Consider the following 22,859-nt stretch of genomic DNA (forward strand, 5'->3'; position numbering starts at 1 on the left):
GACACATTATACTGACTCGAGCCGACCAGTCCTTGTTGTACCCATTAATGCCAAGCCAGGCAGGGACCAACAAGTACCATATTTTAACGTCTTTTGGTATGATGCAGTCGGGGATCAAACCCTCGACCTTCCGCTCTCCGGGCGGACGCTCTAACCACTACACCACGGAGGCGGTCAGTATTCATGGTACATTTTATGAGTATTATTCAGTGTTTACGTCAATATTGTGTCAGAGCTACAGATAACCTTTTGGGTAATTGAGTTATGTACTCACTTGTGTTCATCTCAATTGTTTACCCTAATTTTCCTTTGAGTAACCAAATAGATTGTACCCACCGCACTCAAACTCTCAGTTGGGTATTTTGCCATTTTACATTAATTGTGAAAATATAATAAAGTTTAAATGTTGATTTATGTGTATGCTACTTATATTTGATCTGTAATATGAGAAATGATAATTCACCGATATACGAGCTGAAATGTGACATTTTTGTGTGTATGCATGTAAGATCAAATTTATTGAGTATATACAAAACTTCAAACGTACTTGTACGCAATAGGTTTAATAGGAATTGAGTTTTCACATTAATATTTGCGTACTTTACGCAGCTACGCAGCTTACCTGTACCTCTGTTTGTGTATATGTTTTCAGTGAGATTGTGTGTGAACTAATCAGCCGCTGGCTCACTGTTACCGTGAGCAACCAAGATCAGATCATTGCCACTAATATTTTATAAGTTGGACTAAAGACATCGTAAATGCAATGAATTTAATTATGATCAGTGATAATTAATTATTTGTGTGTAGTAAGTCATTAGATTTTCACATTCCAAGGTCAAGGATGTGTACCTTGTTGCAGAACTGAATGTTTGATATAAACTAATGAATTATCGCTCCTTCTGCAGCAGAAGCTTACCGGCGATGCACAGCATTAAGGACAAGAAGTGGATTAAAATGTCATAAAACATATATTTTATTTATATAATTTCATGTTCCTATTCTTTCTCGTTCTCTAATGTCACAACAATTGGATTATGTTATAAATAGGCAATATGGTGCGTATGTTGGAGACACAAGGTGTGAAGATGTGATGTACCGGGTATCACAAAATTACTAAGTAATGTGTAAAATAATGAGGAAGTGGAGACACAAGTTAGTGTTCCAACTTCACTGCTGACTAAACTTTGTCTGCTAGCTTTACCAAGTTACATGATTGCCTCACCAAAACCTTTGGTAGACAACCTCCTCACCAAAACCTTTGGTAGACAACCTCCTCACCAAAACCTTTGGTAGACAACCTCCTCACCAAAACCTTTGGTAGATCGAAAAACCTCCCTCCTCACCAAAACCTTTGGTAGACAACCTCCTCACCAAAACCTTTGGTAGACAACCTCCTCACCAAAACCTTTGGTAGACGACCTCCTCACCAAAACCTTTGGTAGATGACCTCCTCACCAAAACCTTTGGTAGACGACCTCCTCACCAAAACCTTTGGTAGACCAAAACCTCCTTTGGTAGACACCAAAACCTTTGGTAGGTAGACACCAAAACCTCATCACCAAAACCTTTGGTAGACGACCTCATCACCAAAACCTTTTGTAGACAACCATGTTACCAAAGTCGTGGTAGACGAGAACCACAAATTATTTTGTGTTTTAGTTTATTATTCTGCTGGTGTCTGTTGTGATCGAGGAAAAATGCACAAGTCCAAACATTTCTGTCTGATACACACTTGAGCTGTGTATCGTTCATAGAATGTAATAAGTATAATTTTTTATTATTGATAGAATGATGCCAAAGTCGTTAAACAATATTGACATGTTGTTAATTAATGCCAAAGATAATGAAGCTCATTAAACAGTACCAGTGGAAATATTTATTCCTGTCCAAGGACCAGAGCAGAAGTTTGTCATATCAATAATTTCAAAATTTTATGGTCACAATTTAGCAAAATTAAAACAATCACGTGGCTGAGTGTCTGGTTGTGTACGTGAGCGGTGTTAGATAACACCTTGTTTAACTCCCTGGGGTAAATGCAACTAATTAATTCTCTGTTTGAAATAAACATTATCATAGGACCCTGCTGAACAGTTCAAAGCATTTTCACTTTGTCAGAATCAATTTCAGTTAATGACACTCAGTTGGTCTCCTCCCATCTTTAACCTTGCTGACTGTCAGCACAGTGACAGCAGAACTGGGAGATGCCCTGACCCCGTGGAGGTCACAGGTCACGACCTCATTGATCAACCAATGGGACGTAAGCTTGGACTAAATAGAAGTCAATGGGTGGGCAGGTGGTTGAATCAGAGTTGGGCAATAAGAAAAATGGCCGATGACAGTAGTAATGGATGATGAGCCGATTTTAACTACTATTGTGTCACTTTTGATGAATTGAAATATTAATTGGCAGATGAAGGGCTACAAATTGGGGTCATAAAAGCAAGTTAGCTCTTTGTTTGTGGTGATTTCAAATCAGCCCATTGACCTAGAAGAATTTGGAAAGAAATGAAAAACGATCAAAAAAGAATTGACTTTGTGGTTTCATTTAAGAAATGTGATCTGGTTGCCAAGGAGATCAAAAACAAGTGGACAATACCAGTCCTCGCGAGTTAAGTACAGCAGTTTGGATTGAGGCTATTATTGTCCTCATTATTGTCTTAAGTGGAAGTAAACCGGGAAATTGTCCTCATTCTGTGATTAGGATCAGTTGTAGAGTAAACATGATTGCTTATGTTTGTCTGGAGTGAAGATTTGGGGAAATTGGAGACAGGTTACTGATTGAAGCTCATGAATTTCTTCCGACTATAGAGATGTCTGTATGAGTATCTGTCAGTTGTCACTTATATTTTGTTTCAAAATGTCTGGTATATACAAAAGTTGGTTAGATACATTTGGAAATGAGGGGCACCAAAAATACCCATGATATGTGATGTACCGATACACAGTTGTAGTCATCTGTTTTACTATAACATGATGTCTCACCATTTTGGCATTTTTAATCTGTTGCCAGGTGCATTAATACAGAATGTGTGAGTGAGTATGGTTTTACACCGCTTTTAGCAATAATCCAGCAATATAACTGCAGGGGACACCAGAAATGGACTTAACATATTGTATCCATTTGGGGAATCGAACCCGGGTTTTCGGTGTGACGAGCAGACGCTTTAGGCTACCCCACTGCCGCCAATGGTGATGAGTGATGTCATAGTGCTAACTACGCATATGCAGGGGTGGAAATAACTTTAAAATCGCTATTGTACTCCGGTACGGTGGCACATGTAAAACCACTTGCTCTGATAATTTTTCCACTATACCGGCCATTTTCTTGTTGATTTTTTAAATAAACAACATAATTAACAATGGAATATCAACTGGACACTGGTACAGTGTGATATACAAATTTGCTTGCCCGACAGAAAAAGCACTGGACTCGGGCGTCGGGCAATGAGTCATTTCCACCCCTTATATGTTGTGTGACCCTCCACAAGTTACTGTCACTAATTCTGTGGCCTGTAACATACAATTTCCGTTTACCTTATTCAAAGCAACCAAGATCATATCGCATCCACTCATGCCACAAAACAAAGTCTCCAGAAACCTGGGCTGATTTTGGGAAACATTCTCCGTGGTGGTTCCATATTGGAGTTGGTCTCCAGAAACCTGGGCTGATTTTGGGAAACATTTTCCGTGGTGGTTCTAACATTGGTCTCCAGAAACCTGTGCTGATTTTGGGAAACATTCTCCGTGGTGGTTCCATATTGGAGTTGGTCTCCAGAAACCTGTGCTGAGTTTGGGAAACATTCTCCGTGGTGGTTCCATATTGGAGTTGGTCTCCAGAAACCTGTGCTGATTTTGGGAAACAACCTCCGTGGTGGTTCCATATTGGAATTGGTCTCCAGAAACCTGTGCTGATTTTGGGAAACAACCTCCGTGGTGGTTCCATATTGGAATTGGTTTCCAGAAACCTGTGCTGATTTTGGGAAACAACCTCCGTGGTGGTTCCATATTGGAATTGGTCTCCAGAAACCTGTGCTGATTTTGGGAAACAACCTCCGTGGTGGTTCCATATTGTAAAAGGGGACCTCTGTACAGATTCCGGGTTGAGTAAATTCCTAATAGAACTGACTTGTTTGGAAATATATATATATATATATTGTACATTCATGGATCACATGATCAGGCCTTGTTACAGATTTATCATTGAGCCTGATGTCCATCTTTGGATTGTGTGGTCCAGATTCAGATTATTTACGGATTTCCATATTGTTGAAATCTCACTGAGATCTGCGTTAAACAACAAATAGTATATCAATCCACCATGAAAAGATAAGCATGAGCAATTTGGTGGTTGAATAAGTGATGCGTTATTGAGCCCAAGTGTTCAAATATACTTTACAGCAAAACCATGACAGATTGTGAAGTTCCGCTGTATTTATTCAGGTTCTCTCAGATAAATATTACAGAGTTTGTCCAAGATCATCAGGTGTGAAGACCTAGCTCAATTGTTCCAAACACTGGAATGAAGCAAGATTATATTAAGATGACACTTTTTTCTTTCTTTGTTTTGACCTAACCAAGAAGCTTCCAATCAGAATTCAGTTTCTATTTTTCAGGTCACTGTATTTTTTTTCTTCAGATTTTGACTAATAAAACTTTTTAAAAAGCTGACAAAAAAAATTGAACAAAATTTAACTTTTGACTTCTTTTATGATAATTGATAAAATTCATTGTAATTTGTCTGTGGCCAGTACGGACATCTAGCAACAATGTCTTTCTAGCAGAACAATAAATAGTAATCATGTATTTACTGAAAAAATCATGTTTTTTAGAAATTGTGAATTATTCATTTTTCTGACTGGAGGAACTCGATTTAAAATATAGTAGAGTGGTTCACAGTTTCAAATTTAAATTTGATATTTTGAGAATACATAGCTGTCAAATGCTACCTGCCAAAGAATTTTGATTAAAAGGTTCTCAATGGTAACTGGAGGTGTGTTATGACATCTAGCCTTGCATGTTAACTGTTATTGTAGTGGTTGTTGCTCGTATGTTTTGATGGACATTGAGGCTGTCATTCAACATTAAACAAACCACTTTATTGACCAAATTAAAAAACTGCTTTTCTCAACTCGTAAAAGCCACAGTTTTATGACTTAATGGCTGTAAATGTGATGGCATAAAAGTTTGAAGTCCTACGAATAATAGCACGAGAGACGGCAGCATGGAGTCATCACTCACGATGTACATGGGCCAGGTGAGCTTCAGTGCTATTATATTTCCTTGTAGTCACGTTTCTTCAGGTATTATTGAGATGAAAGAAGATTTTTATAAGTGGTTGATGAAAAGATTTAATTACTTTCAAAAGTTCAAATAAACGCAATACACTGGGGAAAAATTCTGAGCATGTGGGTGCAATCAATATGTCACTATTCACCAATAATGTATGCATATTTTAATTTGATCATGTAAATGGTGCGATTTAACTTGACACTGCAGAGACAACATCCCCTTTCTAGCAGACATTTAGGCATCAGACTTGAAGGATTTGTCAGCTCATCCAAAACACTTACTATATCGGTAAGGTATAATTAGTCAATATATATATATATCTCTAACTTAGTTTTCATTGTACACCTGAAGAGCCGTTGAACGGCGAAAGATCTTTTGCAGATAAAGGAGTTTTGGCAAGGAAAAATATCTGGACTCATCTTTTATATACAGAACTGTAACCTAAATTCGTGGATAACCTTGATTCGTGGATCGCGAAATAATCATGCTAGCTCGTAAATTAAGTCTCGACTGACGTCACGAAGCGGTACTTTTGATGTACATACAATGCCATGCCTCGCTGACAAAAAGTTCCGAATCTCTGCATTACATGCAAGTACACTAAATATAATTGTCCAGCATTGAGATAAATAGCCCCAGATCGCTAATACCACCATTACCAAATTATATTTTTACAAAATGTCAAGTAAAGAAGATACTGTTAGCTCCTACCTTCTCACTTCTCGTTGTCTGCTTTCCTTGGTGTCAATACTTACTGCAGTAGGATGCCGTACATAGTGGTATAAAGTCACAGACTACGTAATCCACAAAACAAGGTGACGTCACATTTTGTGGGCATACGAAAGGGTGATGATTGCAAATGGCTACCGTAAACAAACGTTTCATTCATGAGTGGAGTATTAGGCATTTTCAATTTGCTGAATCAATGAATAAAATAATCAGTGCATATACAAAATGAAATCATGCATTTAAAATATGAATTTCGCTGCACCTCCCTTATATCCACGAATCAAGGTTACGTGAGTGTATTTATTGCTTTTGCACCAGCAGAAATTATTTGTGTGTGTGTGTGTGTGCGCGTGTGATATATGTGATATATATATATACATTTAAATGTAATATATGTACTACACAACACCATTTAGAAACTTGTCAAATGTAACACGTTATATTTGGGATAACACTTTCCACAGTAAAGTACAGATTCTAGTACTTTTGTCCCACCCATCCCACCCACTCTTAGAGTCACCTAATTGCCAGCACACAAAGTCAGCCATCTAGCCCACTCAGCCGTGAGATAGGTGTTCAGCCTCTCCAACTGAACCGTCTGCCTGCTAGATCATGGTGTGTCACCTCCATGTGGGAGAACATTCTGAAGTTATGCAGGTCCCGGATGTTTACTACTTTTGTGAAACCCATGAGTTAAGTCTTGCTGCTGTCCAGCCTAGAAACGTTATTGGAGGAAACTGGGATCACACTAGTCCATCTCACAGTCCCTGAACCACATTAATTTCCCTACTGCCAAGCCCTCTCTGCAATGCTAAAGCTCTAAATAAAGAAAGTCTAGATTTCCTCAGGTTCTGAACCTCTGGTCTCCCTAGGGCTCCTTTTCAATATAGATGGGTTTGTTTGTTACTACCAAAATTATATATATTCAGAGACTAAGCCTTAGTCTAGGATCACACCTGCTATCAGGTTTCTGGAATGGCCAAGGGATGCTGTCGGCATGTTGTGACCCCTTCATACAAAACATTATGTTTGGTGAGGAGACTGAAGTTTTTCGGAAGGAAATTAGCTGACTCATAAAGTCCATTTTCTAATGGCTGTTACAAGTCATGTCCTTTCTTCTTGGGCAATCAGTTTCCACCAATCATATTACTTGCTTTTGCTTTGAAAAAAATGGCAGCACCAGATCAAGGTGATCTAACTGGCAATCAAAATCTACAATTCTAATAAAACGGGTTTTACTTTGTGAAGTACATCAACTGGCTTGAGCACATTGTTGAAAAAAAAGAGAAAAGATCAGAAGTTATCTGTCGATGCACAGTTGATCGTACATGTGTTGCAGATCCTGCAGTTGACCAAAATTTACAGGGCAGTTTATGAACTGGATGTTGATTTTGATTGGCCTGTGAATATACTCGTTAGTCAAGCCAAGACATACCTCCCAAACTCCAACTATATTTGGGGAGGTGGGGTAGCCTAAAGGTTAAAGCATTTGCTTATCACTCTGAAGACCTGGTTTGATTCCCTACATAAGATGGGTACAATGTGTGAAGCCCATTTCTGGTGTCCCCTGCCATGTTATTGCTGGAATATTGCTGGAATATTGCTGAGAGTAGCATCAAACCATAATCACTCACTCACACTAACTATATTTGTCAAGGAGGGAAACTGGATTCCTATTGTCAGTTACCTCCCTTGTCTAGTGTCAGAGTGAGTGAGTGAGTGAGCGAGCGAGCAAGAGAAAGAGAGCAATCTGTGAGTGAGTGAGTGACAGTGACTAATGCTTCAAATATAGTAATGTAGTTTTAGCTGGTCTCCTTGAAGTAAAAGCATCACCGTTCCTGCTATTGTATTGCGGCCAGGCTATTGGTGAATATTAAACCTTGTCATACAGTGTGTTTTGTTTCTGCAGTGATGATACATCAGGCCGCCATTTTCGTTATCGAATAGGGTTTCATGTAGAAGTCATTGATATTGCATAATACTTTTAATGAATCTCACAACTCCAATAAACATCTGAAAAAGTGAAAAAGAACCCATGTCTGTTGCCAGTCAAATATTTAAATGGATGTCTCAGATATCCGCATCATTCTTATCAGATCGAGATCAATAAATGGTCGTCGCGGCTTTCTTTTGTAGGAGACTTTAAGTGTATGTTTGAGATCGAGGGTATTGTATCGTCAGCTTGACAAGGGGGTTAAAGAAGGGGGATGTGGTTATTGCTATAACTTCACCTGCCTCTGGTAATGGCTACCCTTTCATTACGGGGGAAGGGATACACTGGTCACACAGACACTCAGACACTATTTGATGTCACAGACTTCACAAATCATACAATCGCATACACATAATTACGTGGCTTGCTCCGCCAGTGACTACTATGTCGGTAAAATGACGACTGCAGTTCTTTGTATTGTGTTACATTATGGGCATGTAATTGTGTAATTACACCATTCATGTTAGGAGGGGTACAGATTTTGGGCTGAACTTTTCTGTTTGGTAGGTTGAAAATTTTTAAGTAAATTTATTAAAATTTCAAACGTTCATTTTGATTTCTTATCATGATTTATCATCTTTTGTTGTGTTTTGAAGTTATGTGATAATTAGACCATTCTCTTTTGGAAGGGTAAAGAATTTTTGCTGAACTTTTCTATTTGGTAGGTTGAAACATTTAAAATAAATATATTACCATTTCAAATATATATTTTGATTTCTTATCATGAGTTTGTGCTGTTTCAAAGTTTTATGATAATGTTGCAACCGATTTTATATATGGCATTTTGAAAAGAAAATTACAGCGACAGATGAGATGTGTTTTTCTGGTTGGCAGGAAGCAATATCGTTGTTTGGTTGGTTTTTTTCATGTTTTCATGTTTGATTTTTTGTTAATAGGATTCCTGTTCTAACTTACAAAAAAGTCAAAAGCCTCAATGACACAGCTGCCAACTGTTACCCTTGGATGTGTCTATACTATATAGATATATAGGATTTACAAGATTGATAAAATACAAATGATGAAACCAAGGAGGACAGAGATGATGAAGGGAAATTAAGGGAAAATGTGACAATTTATTCCATTCCTTTGGCAATGTTTCATCTGTATGGATATATATATATATTACTTTATCTCATATGCGTTGGCATTGGCTAGTAGTATGTTCGCAAAATGGAACATACAGTTAAAAACCAAACAGACAATTTGCATAGCTCGATGCTCATGATGTTGATCATTGGACTGTCTGCTTATAAACATCATGGTTTTTTGATGTTTTAGGAAATGTTTTACCTTTAGTGCTATTCACTATGTCCAAAAGATGAATAGCAATGATATTCCATCAAATCCAATCATGCCGATAACTTGTCACACAACCAGTCAGTCCGTGATTACCTGTCACATGAAATCTATACATCACAAGCGAAATAGCCAGGATAAGTGAACCGTCCCATGTTGCCAAACTTCTTGTCATGCATAGCGGACCCGCTTGTCCACATTGTTGTAGACAACAGTCTCAAGTTATCCATGTTGATGTTGGTGTTAACGTGAGTCTTGGTGGCACTGTAGCTCATGACCTCCTTGTGTAGTTCCAATCAAAGTCACAGTGACTCACCACCCATCTGTATTATATGTTTGGGAAATATCAAAGGTTCGTCAAATCCTGAAACATTAAGACGCAGATGTTATACTTCTAAAGAACCATCTTGAGAGTATTACATGTATGCAAGTCGTTCGTTTTTCATGGATACAACATCTCTTGTATGTTACATTTTTACAGCGTCTTTTCAGTGTTGCCAGGATACAGAATCTCTGATGTTACAGCCACGCAGCCTTTCTTTGATGTTACATTTATACAGAAGCCTTCCTTATTTATTTATTTGTTTGTTTATTATTTGTGGTGATTTGCATCATAACAGTAATGGTGACATTGATGTTGATGATGATGGTGATGATGGTAGTAATGGTGACATTGATGTTGATGATAATGGTGATGATGATGATGGTGGTGATGATGATGATGATGATGATGATAATGGTGATGATGATGATGATGATGATGATGATGGCGATGATGATGATGATGATGGCGATGATGATGATGTTGATGATGATGATGATGATGATGATGATGATGATGATGATGATAACAGTGGCATTATAGATGATGATGATGATAACAGTGGCATGATAGATGATGATGATGATGATGATGATGATGATGATTGATGATGATGATGATGATGGCTTATGATGATGATGATGATGATGATGATGATGATGATGATGATTGTAGATGATGATGATGATGATGATGATGATGATGATGATGATGATGGCTTATGGTTATGATGATGATGATGATGATAACAGTGCCATTGTAGATGATGATGATGATGATGATGAGGATGATGGCATGATGTAGATGATATGATGATGATGATGATGGTTATGATGATGATGATGATGAGTGGTGGTGATGATAGATGATGATGGTGGTGATGATGATGATGATGATGATGATGATGATGATGATGATGGTTTTGTAAATGATGATGATGCCTGGTACAGCTGGATGTCTATCCTAGAGTATTCAGCATGTAGCCTATGTTACCAGCCAGTCCCAATCCCAGTCAAGTTGCTATAATGCCCTGTCTGTCCTCTGGTCAGGGGACTCCTCAGCCAGATAATCAGTTAATGCATAATCAACTATTTTTCTCTGTAATAATTGCTGATGCAAATCAAAGTTATAAAAATGTAAAGCAGCCATGAATTTTCATGGATGTGATATTTGTGTGTTTACTGACTGCATATAGTTCTGTTGTCTCCCACCAGGTGGCCGATGACCCACTCAAAAAGTCTTGAAAATAATTCAAAAACGATTGAGTTGACATTATCGGGTCCTTCGTGCTTTTGTCTTGTGTCAGGGGAGGAAAGAACAAAGCCGCTGCCAGGATTCCTGACACTGGCTCCAGTTATAGCAGATGTCTTCCGAGCTGTGATGCTTAGGGCTACAGTTTTTATAATTTTCTGTTCAAGAAATAATCAGATTATCAAGCAATAAATATGAAAGAACTTCATTTTGCCCAACCAAACTATCTTTGGTGGATGATGATAAAAAGATAAAACACTAGTCAAACAGAAAGTTTTTCTTTTAAAAGTAATAGACTATCTTTGATGGATTATTAAAATTGATAGATAAAATACAAGTTTAACTAAAATAGTAATAGATCATATACGGGTACATTTTATGTTACCAGTGGAGAGTCAGTGTAGACTTGGTCTTCATCAACTCATGCAAACAAGATCGCATGGTGAGGCGTCCTGACGTAATTGACACGTCATCTTTTACTATTTGCGTAGATTGATGCTCCTGCTGTTGATCACTGGATTGTAGATTATTTACAGACTGCCACCATATAGCTGGAATATTTCTGAGTATGGCATTAAACAAAAAAACAAACATATTATATGTAGTTTTAGACAGGTGTCATGAAGAAAACATATCAGTCTCAAAATATGAAATGTCATGCAATTAAAAAAGAATGAGGATTCTTTTCCTCTAATTAATGCAGAAATAAGACAAACTGTATAAGACCTGAATGTTGTGTCTTTGTTACCCACTCAAAGCTGCCTGCTTACCTGGTCATGGTTTAACAATAAAATACATGTTGTTTGGCAGGTGTGAAGAAACCTTCATAACCAATGGGGATTTCAAGCAGTTCAGTTACATCTGGTTACAACTGGTTTCATCTGGTTACATCTGGTTACATCTGGTCGTAGACGATTCAACAATCACTTACATATTTGTCAAACCCAAAACTCTGACACTGATTCTACATTAACCTGATGACAAAGCTACAGATGCTTGTACTTTTGTTTCAAGCAGATGATCTGTAACTTAGCACTACACAGAGAAAAGAAGAATGGCAAACATGGGTGGACATGCTGATGGTTTGTTTACTTCCTCCCATCAGCTCAACGTCAGTCTGTCTCCCTGACCCCAAGATTGAAGAGGGAGCCCAACTCAAGTCTAGATTGCACAAGTTCTTGGAAATTAATCATTGTTCTGAGCTCCAGTTGGATGACATTATTTTCTATTTTGTGAAACTATACTTTTTGGACTTAATGTTAGTCTAGCTCAGCGTCACCTTTAGCTAGAACCACATGGAGTCTTTGAATGGCATTTAGAAGTAATGCACAAAAATGGGGGAAATTTATGGATGTCAACTTATATATGTATTTTGATGACTTGACTATGACTACACGATTACTCCTTCACACCATTACTTTCTTTCATCCACATGGTGAAAGGTATTCCTCAAAATATTGGGTAAATGTGTAAGTCCATGCAAGATTTGCTAAAAGCGGTCTCTCACTCACTATGTTATAAAGAACCATTCACTGAGAGGGTTTCAATGTTGCAATAAATGGGGTACAGACCACAAGATATTGCATGCTTTCTATCATGTGTTATGAATCTAAATAAAATAGATGCCCACATTCCGCCTCCCATGTGGTTTCCCCTTCACATTTTAATGCGTTGTAATGTTGTCTGCCAGTGTTGGCTGTTCCCTATGGTCACAATGCAAGAGAAATAACAAATTATGTGTGAAAAGCTGGTTGTGAATGATATCAATTACAGGACTTTGTTGTTACTTTCTGAATTTTAACTTGTCACCTTTGTAAAATTTGCCAACATGAAGTTATGTTATCTATTGGAAATGCAGTTTCCATATTTTCCAGACATATTACTATGCATAATTGCCAGTGCTATTACATACATGTATAGGTCAGCCATCTAAACCACACTGTCAGCAGGCACCACAATTGCTGCTTGAGGTCAGCCAGATTCACAGCTTCAGATTCATGCAATGAGTATTCATGTGTTTGTTTCCAAATTCAAAGACATTTCCCTGAGCATGTAACTCTGGAAATAACATTTGTAGTGAAGTACTCAGTTAAATCATGTAATTGAACCATCTAGTTATGAAAACTGTTGCTGAATATCTGGATTTATAATTAATTTTAGGATTTCACTTATAATATCAATCACTGGATCGTGTGACTGTTATTTATAGGCTGTCCTCATATAGCTGGTGTATTGCTGATTTTTTATCGCTGATCGCGATATTACACAAAGAAGAATTTCAGATGAAAGTGTCCCAGCTTCCATCATCTCAGCCATAGCACAAAAAAAATCCAGTATGATGCTAAGATGGTCACTCCAAGATAAAATTGTCATTTTCGAATTAACACATTTGATTGAGAGTGGGGTTCTGATTGTTAGCAGTTAGGATGAGATCTTTTCATTCTTTTCTTCTAATGAGCCTGTTGGGGACTTCACGTTACTTTTTGGTCCTTCTTCAAAGGGTTGTGGCTTATTTTAAATTTCTAATTAAAGGGATTTGGGTCCTTAGCAAAGTTGAAGAAGACATGCTTGTTCTGATTGGATCAGGGCTTGATTGACAGGTGGAAATGTGATATGTCAAGTTTATTGAATTTTAAAACATCTCAAGAGGAGGAGACATAATTTTTAATTAGTTTGAAACAGTTGAGAGCTGAAAGGCATGGAGTTGGTCATGTTTGGTCAGCTTCATGGAGGCTGGCTTGTTGTCAAATGTCACTGGAAATGTGGTCTCAGGGTGAGGTTGACTGAAGGATCAAAGAAAACCGGGACAGACAGATGAATCGTCGTGTTTGTACATTATTCATGTATGTTGTAATTTAAATGGCGTTACGTCACCATTGACAATGCCAACTGACAGGAGGCAGAACTTTAAGAAAACATAGGGACTGATGTCAAGATTGATTTGAACTTAATTCCTACAAAAACTTTTGAACTAAATTTTTTAACAGAAATACAAAGAAAAAATTGAAGACAGTGGACTGAAAAGTTCTTTCTTTATTCTTTCAATGCAATGTTCAGTAGTATTCTTTTTTTCTATATTTCTCACATTAAAAGAATAAAGAAACTGAAATATACAAGTCAGCTCAGTCATCACTGCTATAGCTGCTTCTGATACGTCTATTTATCATCTTTGTGTGGGAAGAGTATTTTACAAGATGTCATCCATATAGAACGATTTGTTACCTTACTGTCAAAGAAGATTATTTTATTGCCTGTTTGATCCGGGTTAGAATTGATCTTCAGTAACCCATGCTTATCGTAAGAAGCGACTCACGGCATCGGGTGGTCAGACTCGCTGACTTGGTTGACACATGTCATCGTATCCCAATTGCATAGATCTATGCTCATGCTGTTATCACTGGATTGTCTGGTACAAACTCGATTATTTACAGACTGCTGCCATTTGGCTTTAGCTGAGTGTGGCGTAAAACTAAACTCAATCAGTCAATCAGTCAATCTGCCCCTCAGAAACTATTTCACCAATGTAGTTGAAATAACATTTATTTCACAAGTAATGGCAACTAAATTTGTTCATTAGTTTTGTATCTGATTTTCAATATGGCTGCTGCATCACTCATGTTTTGGAATCTGTAAAACTTCTGCGATTGCTTTTCTGAAGGAACTGAACTTTGGCCTGTATAGTTCTTCTGATGAGGAGGAGCGGTGGGGTAGCTTAGTGGTTAAAGCGTTCGCTCGTCGCGCCAAACACCCGGGTTTGAATCCCCACATGGGTACAATGTGTGAAGCCCATGTCTGGTGTTCCCTACCGTGATGTGACCGCCTCCGTGGTGTAGTGGTTAGAGCGTCCGCCCGGAGAGCGGAAGGTCGCGGGTTCGATTCCCGAAAGCGTCATACCAAAAGACGTTAAAATATGGTACTTGTTGGTCCCTGTCTGGCGCTCAGCATTAATGGGTACAACAAAGACTGGTCGGCTCGGAGTCAGTATAATGTGTCTGAGTGGGGTATTCATGCTTCACTGCGGCATGGTATCTCAGTGGGCTAGCACTATAAAACCAGCTTCAGTCTGGGCTAGTACAAGCAGCCGCACATGCACATACACACGCATGCACGTCGTCATATGATCGAAGTATTCTCAAGCACGACGTTAAACCCAATTTCACCTCACCTCACCTACCGTGATGTTGCTGGAATATGCTAAGGCTGCGTAAAACCAAACTCAGTCCAATGAGGACAAAATTTCAGATCAGGATATGTGGGCATTTAACTCCACTGAACATCACTGCTGATTGCAACAATTTTCTTGAGTTTCTGTCGTTGTTGATCTTTTACACTGTTGCCTACATACCAAAGTAAGCCACAGTGCCTTTTTAAAATCATTTTAAGTATTAAGTGTAGCTTTTTCTTTAAAATAAGCAATTGTCCAGGTCTCACCTAATGTGGAGTTGAACTTTCTGCCATCACTGTGTGACATTTACCAGGCATGTACCTTAAATAACAAGTCACATTATTCTTGAAGCGGTATAACCTATCCCCAAATATCTTAGGAATGAGATCTCCTCACATACCTCCTAAATCCTTCATCAACATGGTTTCATTGAGCCATAATATTGCCTTATTAACTTAAAAATCTCATCCATCAATTTCTTATCTAAATCGTATATTATGCTCCAGGAATTATTTCAGCTCCTGCGAGTGAGCAGTCACAAGCACATGGCAAATATTGGAGGCGTTGTATTTGTTTACCATGACAGACTTGAGTTATAGCTGTAATAGAAATTTTGATAGCATGCAAGAGTTATTTCCACACAACTTATCATACTACTGTCAAATTAATGTATTCATCTGTCAATATGAAGATGTTCTGTGAAAAATCTCATCAACAGTGAACAAAAATTACAGTCTCAAATGTGTCTTATTATTTCTCACATAATCTTTCATGATAATTTCCTAACTACCATTTCTTAACGCAGTTGAGCTAATGTCATAGTTCCTACATTCCACACATTATACTTCCAATGCCAAGCAATGTTTGGAAATCATGCCTTGATTTAAAAAAACCCTATAAAATTAAGATCTTCCTGTCTTTTTAAAGTATTAAATGACAGCATTGAAATCACATGCACATGAAGAAATGAACTTGTCAATCCGCTGTATTGGGTTCTACTTTTCATATTCCACAAGATGCATCTATCTGTCTCCAAGGAAACGATTTCATTTCTATAATTCAATTATTTTCCCCAAATGAGGTTTTGCAAATGGAATTACGGTTATAAAAAGGAAAAAGAGCACTTATTAATTATAGATGAAAAGCATACTTTATTGAAGTTGTTTTGAAAAAAAATATATTTGTTTTCTTATTTCATTGTAATCAAATTAGTTTCCAGAAAGCAATTCATAATTCAAAGTTTGCTAAAATAGCAATTTGCTTTGGGAATAAATTAATAATTCATATTGTATGTTGTTGCAATGGTTTTGTTTCAGGACAACTTGAGTATGAACATTAAATGAAATGAAAGTGAAACTGGCCAGTTAGTTGTGGCAATAAAGACATTCATCAGAAGCAGCTGTAGGGAAATAGTACACCGATCTAAACAAATATTAGATTTATCTTTGGTAGACCATGTAAGTATTGAAATTCACTGGTGAAAGGCTAGTGTTGATGTCTTTATAGAACTTTTCTGTGTGAGATTTGAAACTCAGTATCCAGAAATGTTTTGTTCATTATTAATTGTGCAATGTGCTTTTGAATGTGTAATGGCTCAGACAGGTGGCTTGAACGGATCCTGCGGCTGCTTTTATTACAAAACAGTCTCCGGTGATGACGGGACGTGGTTTATTCATCACTCGGGTAGGAGTACTTAAACTGAAATTTGATAGTCTGGGATTTTCAAAATGATTGACATATTTTACAAAATAACTTCTAAATTCTGAAGTAATGAGCAGTGGAAGGGTAAAATTGATATGGTAATGTTTGCGCAATACTTTAATTTGATCTAAAACTTCAACAGTAACGCATCTCTCTGTGGCGTCCTTTGTGGTGGTGGTTGGAAGGGGGGAGCAGATTGTGAGTGTGATGTGGCCATTGACCCCCTCATCTACGGGGAATAACAAATATGTGCACCCTCACACTGTTCCAATACTTCATCACGGATGGTGTACTGATGCCTGCCTTAACATCTATGTAACAGTGTTTAAGTTTTGTGGGTGAATGTTACACCATGATTTGCCTCAGTCTACTGGGACATAAAGAGTGTTATGCTCTTGACTTGTCAGGCACTCTATACTGCTAGGGCGCACTCTACCTGTCAGGCACTCTATACTGCTAGGTGACTCTCTACTTGTCAGGCACTCTATTGTACTCTCTATTTGTCAGGCGCTCTATACTGCTAGGGCACTCTCTACTTGTCAGGCACTCTATTGCACTCTCTATTTATCAGGCGCTCTATACTGCTAGGGCGCTCTATTGCGCTCTCTATTTGTCAGGCTCTCTATACTGCTAGCACTCTATTGTACTCTATTTGTCAGGCTCTCTATACTGCTAGGGCACTCTATTGCACTCTCTATTTGTCAAGCACTCTATACTGCTAGGGCACTCTATTGTACTCTCTATTTGTCAGGCACTCTATACTGCTAGGGCACTCTATTGTACTCTCTATTTGTCAGGCGCTCTATACTGCTAGGGCACTCTATTGCACTCTCTATTTGTCAGGCACTCTATACTGCTAGGGCACTCTATTGTACTCTCTATTTGTCAGGCACTCTATACTGCTAGCACTCTACTGCACTCTCTACTTGGCAGGCTCTCTATACTGCTAGGGCACTCTATTGCACTCTCTATTTGTCAGGCACTCTATACTGCTAGGGCACTCTATTGTACTCTCTATTTGTCAGGCACTCTATACTGCTAGCACTCTATTGCACTCTCTACTTGTCAGGCGCTCTATACTGCTAGCACTCTCTATTGCACTCTCTATTTGTCAGGCCTCTATACTGCTAGGGCACTTTATTGTACTCTATTTTGCACTCTCATTTGTCGCTCTATACTGCTAGCACTCTATTGCACTCTCTACTTATCAGGCTTCTATACTGCTAGCACTCTATTGCACTCTCTACTTATCAGGCTCTCTATACTGCTAGCACTCTATTGTACTCTATTTGTCAGGCACTCTATACTGCTAGGGCACTCTATTGTACTCTCTATTTGTCAGGCACTCTATACTGCTAGCACTCTACTGCACTCTCTACTTATCAGGCACTCTATACTGCTAGGGCACTCTATTGTACTCTCTATTTATCAGGCACTCTATACTGCTAGGGCACTCTATTGTACTCTCTATTTGTCAGGCACTCTATACTGCTAGGGCACTCTATTGCACTCTCTACTAGTCAAGCACTCTATACTACTAGGACGCTCTATTGTACTCTCTACTTGTCAGGCACTCTATACTGCTAAGGGCACTCTATTGTACTCTCTATTTGTCAAGCACTCTATACTGCTAGGGCACTCTATTGTACTCTCTACTAGTCAAGCACTCTATACTACTAGGACACTCTATTGTACTCTCTACTTGTCAGGCACTCTATACTGCTAGGGCACTCTATTGTACTCTCTATTTGTCAAGCACTCTATACTGCTAGGGCATTTTCCATTTGTCAGGTACTCTATACTGCTAGGGCACTCTCTATTTGTCAGGCACTCTATACTGCTAGGGCACTCTCTATTTGTCAGACAATCTATACTGCTAGGGCACTCTCTATTTGTCAGACAATCTATACTGCTAGGACACTGTTCTGCTAAGGCATGCTACACTGATAGAATGTTCTACCTGCTGTTGAGCACTCACTATTTCCCATGCACGCTCTCCACCCGTCCTACCAAAAGATGTTAAAATATGGTACGTGTTGGTCCCTGCCTGGCTCTCGGCATTAATGGGTACAACAAGGACTGGTTGGCTCGGAGTCAGTATAATGTGTCTGAGTGGGGTATTCATGCTTCACTTCGGCATGGTATCTCAGTGGGCTAGCACTATAAAACCAGCTTCAGTCTGGGCTAGTACAAGCAGCCGCACATACACATACACACACATGCACGTCGTCATATGAGCGAAACATTCTCAACAGCACGACTTACAACCCAATTTCACCTCACCTCACCTCTGACAAAGGCTGAGTGGGTTCGAATCCTGGGTGAGACTCAACCCAACAAGAATACTAGAATCTGTACTTTACTCGGAAAGTGTAATCCCAAATATAACATGTGTTAATAAGTTACATGGCCAAATAATGTCATGCAGGTAAAATAAACAGATTAATTAATTATAGCTTAAAATTTGAATTTATATCTTTCTCAAAATATGAAACCATTCCGTCTAATTTTTCCCCGTAAATGATAGGATGTTTTTGTTACATTTATGATTTCAGATGACAGTTGAGAATTAAATAGATGTATTTATGATTAATGATGATGATTCTTGTTTTCAGATAGCATCTGCGGAGGTTGTTCCAAGGTGTGCTGCGTGGTGGAGGGGTTCTAGGCAACACATCTCACCTGCTGGCTGAGTACAGGTAAGTTTTCAGTACTTACTTGGATGCTGATTTGTCTTTGTGGTTTTACACAATCTCCTGGGATACTGCGTTTCAATAATTTCATTCCCATGCGTGTTCATTTATCTCAACCAAGACAACTAAAAGGAATAAAAGTCTTTTATTGTGAATAATGCATGAGTCACACTAACATAAACAATTATGATTTTATTAGGTTTTGTTAATCTGTAATACCCATCAAACCCTATGACTTAACGGGACTTGCTACTGAATTATGAAGACATATCGTCCAAGGCTAATCGCAAAGTTCTCTGGAAAGTGAATAAAGAAAACCCAAATTAAACCTCACAGTGAGATATTGCTTCTCAGCTTGTTTGCACTGTTTTGAGAAATGATGGAAAGAAAAAAGTTGGAATTTGATTGAATTTCTATCACTTCATTGTAAAACTATGGTCAAAGCATGAATCATTTTAGTTTTGAAATTTTAATATCATTTCTTTAGCTTTTAAATTAGATTTTGTTATTTCCTTTAGAAGTCAAAATTATGATAAATGAGTTGATGCCTTTGAGATGAAAGGCCTTTATTTTTTTGTTGCAACTTTTCTAGAGTCCTTTTCAATGATAAAACATTCATAATGGAAGTAGTTCATTAGAATGCAAATTTTAATTGTTAGTTTCATTGATTTTTGTGACACTAGTCAAGAGTCTGGCTTGACCTGGTTTGTGTTTTTATTCTGACTTTGAGAAACATGAATACTGGAATAATGTCATTAATTTCACTGTCTTTGTTAAAGGATTACATCCAAACTTCAGGTAGTCCAAAGATTACTGAAAATTATTATTTTTTGTGGAAACAATATTTCTAAACATCTTTGCCATTTGTTAAGCATAGTTGATGAATGAGTTTGAAAAGTGAAACTGCTGCAAGATTATGACATTCAAAATAACAACCAAGCTCTCAGAGAAAATGAGCATGTTTTCTGAAAATTACATCATTTTGTGCAATAAAAATGATAAAATGAAGCCTTAATATCTAATCAATAATGACATAACCATTAAGCAGAATTAAGGAAAAAGGTAATTGCTTTTTTTTCCAAAGCATTCTTCGCTAAATGAATTAATTTTCTCTACCTCTATTCCAATAACTTGAAATATATTAATGTTTCAATTGGGACTTTTTCACCAATATATAAGGTGGGTATGATAGTGATTTATTGGATGTGTTATGAGGCGCAGTATTTCGTGTATTTGTTTGGTATATTGATCTGTTCTTTCACTGGCTGTAATGTGCAGTTTTCATTATCCCACATGCACAAGGCCATTGTTATTAATGGTGCTATGCAGGGAGGAAGAAGGGTTTCAAGATCATTACAAGACAGGGGGAGATTCTCTGCCGTAGTTTATTTTGCTACCATAGTCCATGTTTTAGCATCTTAAACATATGTTATGTTTTAGATTACACTTATTCAGTAAAGTTCACCTGGGATTCGAACCCACACTCTCACACTGAGGCAGCTGAGCACTCAAAGTCTGCAATCTAACCCACTGAGCCACTGCACTATGCCGTGATGGGATAGTCAATTTCTTTGGCACATTTGACTCAGATGGAACTATTGAATTTAAAGCAAAAGCATATGACTAGACAGGATATTCAATATCCTTGGTACCTTGGATTGGGCAGCTGTTTAACATTCAAACCAAGGCTGTCCCAGATAAAAGTATATAGCTAAATGGAAAAGTCATTAGAATGGAAATATTATGTCTATTATGTTTAAAATCATGCTTTTGTCACAAATCATGAAAAACTAAAATCAGACAAAGAAGTTGTCTTTATTTCTTTTCAATGCATTGATGCTACTTTTTTCTCTCCATTCTTTCCTTGTATTATGGGATCTCTAACACTGGAGAAACATTGGTTGTTGTCTTTCTGATCAAATGGATGACTATTTGACATCTCATGAACTTATTTTTTTAAGACATAACTTTATCCTAAACACAATCCATCATTCATGAATTTACAATGCCTTTATGACACAACACAACTTGCTATAGCCCAAGTTGGCTATGCCATCTGAAAAAGTATGATGTCTATAAACCTACGACCCGACCATATATCTACAGAGACACCGAATAAGGTCAGACTCTGTTACCCTGGAAATCCACCTTTCACACAATATATACAGTGAAAGGACATTTCATTCCAGAACAGTTACCTGTTGATCTGAAGATGTAGTCTGCTTCATGTCACCTCGAATGTCAAAAAGGTTTCATTAGAAAAGGCAAAAGCATTTCACTGGAAATGGTGAAAAAAATTCTTTGGAAAAAGCAAAGGTGTTTCACATGAAATTGTGATAGTGTTTCACTGGGTAGAATGAGACTGTTTAAGAGCATGTATTTTCATATTTCACAATGCAAGACTGTCTTGTATTCATTGCAGATAGTAGTGAATGTATCCACCATTATAGTTTTGGTCCAGTTGTGAGCAGTGCAATTAACTATTGCATCTTAATGAGTCATATCAAAGTTGGATGTATAATGCAGGACAGATATATGGACACCAGAACCTTGTTTACCGTCAGAGGACACTGTTCCAGTGTAGATTCTGTCACCCCTATCAACCACTTCTGACATTAAACTAGGATGTTGAATTCATGCATTCCTCGCTATTTGTTCAAATGTTGTGGACATTTTACACAGTTCTGATCCATACATGACCTTTCTTTTCCATACTTGCTTTGGCTGTGGGCTTGTGTGGCATTAATTTACCATCATTGTCTGTTGACAACAATTTGTATCTTGTCCAATTAATCTCCCAGTCAGTTTGTGCCTGTTATACAGGAGAAGCACAGGAGGTTTTCGCGCGATTGATGGTAATTTAGCAGATACATCAACTGGGGCCAAAATTGCATTAAGACAAGCTTCCATTAATAAATTAACGAATGTTATCAATATTGCATGCAAGTGAAACTTTGCTAATGAATATCTAAGTTAATTAACCCAAGTCTGCCATGTTGCTGTCAGGTGTTGACTTCTTGTGCAGTTGCATTGACACAACATGTTAGGTTTTGTCATGATTGTCATTGATGATGAAAAAAAGAAAAAAATATTTTGGGAAATTGCTTGAAGGCATATAGTTAGTGTAAAAAAGGCACATCAAACTTATCGCATTAGTTTATGGGAAATGTGAAATCTCCTCAGAGAGTTGCTTTGAAGACAGGTCAGTAAGGGAGACTTTGACATGTAGAAATATCGGCATAATGGAACTCTAACGGCAAAGTGTAATGTTTTAGAGCAGAAGATATGCAAGTGCTACCTGGAACTGGGCTTTTTATGACCGCCAACTACGAGGACCAGGCTTGGAGAAAAGTGCTTCATTTTCCATGGAGCATTTCTTAGCCTCTCCATCTATGGCAGTGTTATTAGATTTCTCCCGTA

The 22,859-nt window shown here is 37.9% G+C and overlaps 1 protein-coding gene across 2 annotated transcripts in view; it reads left to right on the top strand.

Moving 5' to 3' along the window:
* Nucleotides 1-22,859, top strand: part of LOC124254264 (TOX high mobility group box family member 3-like) — a 145,437-nt gene that overhangs the window by 23,055 nt on the left and 99,523 nt on the right. The window contains exon 2 of one of the 2 annotated variants that reach the window (XM_046688178.1): nt 19,362-19,445. The gene's annotated coding sequence lies outside the window, so the exon portion shown is untranslated. The remainder of the gene's footprint in view (nt 1-19,361; nt 19,446-22,859) is intronic. The other variant, XM_046688179.1, reaches the window with a different exon arrangement.

This window comes from Haliotis rubra, unplaced genomic scaffold (genome assembly GCF_003918875.1).
Source record: "Haliotis rubra isolate DU_JTF1 unplaced genomic scaffold, ASM391887v1 Scf57, whole genome shotgun sequence".
NCBI classification, from domain to species: Eukaryota; Metazoa; Mollusca; class Gastropoda; order Lepetellida; family Haliotidae; genus Haliotis; species Haliotis rubra.